Consider the following 4664-nt stretch of genomic DNA (forward strand, 5'->3'; position numbering starts at 1 on the left):
TTACAGACTTTCTACTTGGTAAGGAGAATTTTCCTTCCCAGTCAGTGAAGAATTTACCATCAGTCTGAGGAGAGGGAGGATTTTAAGAGTCTGGTTACAGATAATATATCAGTGACTGAAGGAAGTGGCAGGGAGGACTAGTCATGGACATGCAACATTTCCTCTGTCGATTACCCTAAATTGCTGACCAGAACTGAGGGCTGCAAAAATCAGGGAGTGAGTTGGGGCAACCTGTGGGAATGTGCGAACAGCTGGAGCTGGTGGGAAGAGCCCGAACGCCAGGGCCTGTGGCAGCCTCCCCGGCCTGTAAGGCATCCCGAGGAACAGGACCAGGAACTGAGGACAAAAGCTGTGAGTGGGATCGGAACATAAGGGCTTCATCAGCAGCCAAACTATGAACAGCAAATGGGGCCTTTACCAAAAATTGACCGCAGTCTTCCTCCCTGCACGGCCGCATGTGTCTAGCACAGGCGGAGAGACGGGAACGGCAGTGCAGGGAGGGATCCTCGGGTCTCGGCGTGGCAGCAACCCCGGCTGGCACCTTCTTAGCCCTCACGCAACCCCGTTGCGTGGGCAATGCCCTGTGGAGGCCGAGTGCCGCCGACAGAAGCTGCAGTCGCCGCAGCGCTTCTGCACCGTGGAGACCAGTATCCCCCGCGGCCCGGCCCGCTGCCCCGGCGCACACGCAGCTGCACTTGCATTCTACTCACAGGAAATCTAAAAATGCTGTTTACTTCCCAAACTTCTCTTTCTTTATCAGGAGCATTTTTTCTGTTCTGATGCAGTTGAGCAGGGATATGATTTAAGTCTCTCTTTTTAAAGTCTCTTATCTGCTGTCCCATTCACCACCGCTTCCAGCCTAGCAATATTACCCAGCTATTCTAGTTATTCACCTCATTATCCCCCTTTCCTTTACAGGGAGAATACAAGCCAAGTGGCAACAGGGGTGGCTATTAATTGTAATCAAGGATTTAGACTTGATATTTGGTCGAGCTTGGGTTGTCATTTTCAGTTGCTTTAAAACAGACCTGAAGTGGGTGAAACTTTGGGAGAGCAGCAGCTCTCGGCGCGTCCCTTAGGACCCTTTAGCACGGGACGCTCCCCGGCTGCTCGTGCAGCCGTGCGCTGATCCCCCCTTCCACATCAAGTCCACGTTTGCGTTGCTACAATCCAGATTTTGGCAACAAACCAAGCAGTGACTCAGTTCCCCAGTAATTTCGAACACATAAACATCTGCTCCAGAGCAGAATAATTAATAACTTTCTGGTTCATCCCCGGAGCAGGGCAGCTTGGGCGTGCAGCTCCAAGTGGAGACTTTTCAAACAAGTTCCCGTCAGAAGTGTTTAGCCTCTTTTACTGGCTCTGCGAGTGACAAGGGTTTCAGGCGGCGCGGAGGGCGCCCAGCGGGCACGGCGAGCGCTGAGCAAACACGGGCGAGGGCACCGAGAGCCACCGGGGGTGTTGCTGGCACATGTTCTTCAGGAAGCCCAAGGTAGGGCCCTAATCAGCTCCCAAACACGATTGCTGAGCATGAAGGAAAGCTTTGGTCTGGGCAGCACATTGATTATGTAAAGTTTAAACTTTGGTGTGATTACAGCAGAACTCGAAGCCTTCATTCAAATCTTTGTTACGTTTTTCCTCAGGCAAGTTGTCCCAGGTCCATGAATTCTTGACCTGTTGAGGCTCAACATCAGCAGATAGGTGATGGTGAATATTCCGGGACTTCTTAGCCTCCAAAACCTCTTGGGATCCATAGGGAAGCTGCTGTCTTGAACCCACCTGCTTAGGAGCTAATTTCTAGAAGGGAACATGCCTTATCCCAGCGCTCCAGAATGTTCCCAGCCTCCTCCTTGCAGTAAAGGGAGGCAGAGGGGAAGGGAGGCCGCGTTTGTCCAGCCTATCATAGAAACACACGAGGATGTCCATCCAGCCAGGCCTGTGATCTGAGCTCCGTATCTCACTACCTTCTGTGTCAAAAGCAAGGTATAAAACTTACTCAGGAGAGTTTTGGGGGAAAAAGGAAATAAAATATTTCTTCTGGATGAGACTTCAGGGCTAGGTCTGGCCAGCCCCTCTCCTGTGACCTGACGTTTAGCAAATCCCGTATCATTTGTGGAGGCCACATCCTGACCTCCAACTCTTGTCTTCCCAGCCAAGATTGCAGTGTGCAGAATGTCCTCCCACTTCATTAATGTTTTCTCCTTGAGAGCACTCTTCTATGAGAGGGAGAAATCTGGAGGACCCAGCCCAAAATCAAGTCATCAACATGGAGTAGAGCCCAAATGGAATTAGTGGAAATCAGACATTTTGCCTTTTCGTGGTTCTGTGCTGTGAAGTCATGCAATGTGGTCGAGGGGCTGGAGCAGAGCCCTTCAGTGGAGATTTACAGGACGAGACAGAAGCCCTGCGGGGTTAGCGGGTCCCAAAGCGAGTGCGGAGCCGGCCAGCTGGCAACCGCACCGATGGGAAGGACCCCCGGGAGTCCTCCCTCGAAGCCCTGCCCCACACACGTGCCCTTGTGCGGGTCTCATCTGCTGCCCTTTCCTCGTTGCTTCTGCCAGTTGCACGTTTTGCAGCACTGAAGACGCTGAACCCCCTTTGCTCCGCGATGACGTGTCACCCGTTGGGAACGCGGCGAGTTCGGGAATGCCCCAGTGCAGCCAAGGGCAGGATTGGCCTGTGGAGTCATCTCACGTGCTCTTGGTATCARTGTGCTCAAAGCCCACGGGAGAGGGGAATCAGCCTGTAACGATGTTCACGGCCTCAGGAGTGGACAGAGACTTATCTTGAATGAAAGAGGAAAAAAGAAAAACCACAGGGGAAGTCGGAATTGAGCAAGAATGAAGGGATTTGGCATGAGAAATTATCTCAGTGGAAAACAAAGTAAAAGGGAAAAGCTGGCCTGATTTGTTCAAAAGTAACATTATCCAGGGAGATGACAAAGAAAACTCCTGACAGGAAAATCTCTCTTTTGCATGATTGTGCTGGAGCAAAGGCCCCTTGGAAAGCGGCTGTGCAGCGACGTGAGATGTTTTGTGTTTCAGACCCTGGGATATAAATTTGTGCCACGCAATTGCACAAGTCCTCTCCCAACCACTCGGGGCCCTATATCATAATGTATTGCTGGGCCTTGTAGCCCAGAGGTTTAATGCACGTGGTGGTGTCCAGCGCCCATCCATCATCCGGGTCGTTAGTGGGAGGCGCGTCCCCAAGAGCTGCGCGGCCACTGCGGCCAAAGGGCACGAGGGGAAATTCTTTGCCCATTAACAAAGCTCACATTAAGAAACACAAACTTGGTGCAAAGATGCTGACAGCCAGGAGGAACGTTGGAGAATAAAGCTGAAAAATACTGTGATAGCAGGAGCGTTCCAGGAAAAAGCACAGACACATGGGCATGGGGCAGACACTGCTGCCCGCAGCGATGGAGGGGAGAACGAACAACTAAGTCCTGGCACTGCAGCTTCCCGGCTTTGCAAGATGTTGCTAGCCAGAACTCCTCCTTTTGCCCACAAGTGAACTAAAATCCGGTTCCAGACATCTGCACCGTGAGGAGAGGCTTGAAGTCGGGCCTCTCAGCTGGGCTCCGTCGCTTCAYGTCATGTTGTCACTTCCCAGAAATTGTTCTTCCTTGGTGCACATATACAACTTCATGCAAGGACCTGAGAAAGCTCCTCCTGAGGAGTCTAAAGAAGAAACTGTTTGCTGTCACTTTTCCAAATTATGACATTTTTGCCTATGCCTGATTTCACTGGTTTTTCCTTTCTGGGACTCAGAAGGTCTCCCCTGTTGGGATCCCTCTGCACATAGGAGGCCAGCCTTCACCCCAACCTTTACCAGCCAAGGTAAAGCACGGTGGAGTTGTGATAGTTCTTGAAACACATTTTAATTACTTTYTGATTATTACTTTTCCTGGGAGCAGCCTTTAAGGTTTTGCAGTCAGCCCATCTGTCATCTTGGCTTCCAGGAACGCATGCACCAGTCGGAGAACTACAGCTTGTCTTGTAGCACCGAGCCCATCCGTCCTTCAAGCCCAAAGTCAATGCTTTAAACGCTAGCAGAGGCATTGCAGCCTCTGCAGAGGCTAAGATTTGCACACACAAAAACTGTTTTCCCAACGGCTTRTTTCCGTCTTTGAGAAAATGAATTATCTTGCTTCTCTTTGATTTCCTCTTCCCTCACCACCCTCGCCCTACCTGGCTGTTAGCTTCAAAGTGCTCTTAGATCTTAAACAAATTTGATTGAGAAGCAAAGGAATTTCCTGACGTTCTCTTTAGAAAGCTGTCGTCCGCTTCGCGTGCAAGTGCCCCAGCAAGCAGCCGAGCCGTGGCTGCAGGGAAGGAGGGGATGAAAGAGAAGGCTGCTTTCTGGGAATCCCATTTCCTTAAAATTCCGAAAAAGTGGAGGAAGTGTACCTCAGTACAAATGGCAATCCAAGGGGGATTACCTTGGGAAGGGACTGGGGTCCTGCTCCTCGGCCAGGCCTTTTCTCCCATAACCAGTGAGCTACAAAGCAGGAAAATCCATCGTGTTCTTCGACCACACAGCACCCACAGACCTACTGTGGGTGTTCTGTAGAAATACTTGCTCTGTCCTTTAAAATGAATTGATAGGAATTCTTTTAAGTGTACTGACAATTGTAGGTGTAGTAGGAATATTCAAGCAAA

Source organism: Nothoprocta perdicaria, unplaced genomic scaffold, assembly GCF_003342845.1.
Source record: "Nothoprocta perdicaria isolate Ctin4 unplaced genomic scaffold, notPer1 scaffold_124, whole genome shotgun sequence".
In the NCBI taxonomy this organism is placed as follows: Eukaryota; Metazoa; Chordata; class Aves; order Tinamiformes; family Tinamidae; genus Nothoprocta; species Nothoprocta perdicaria.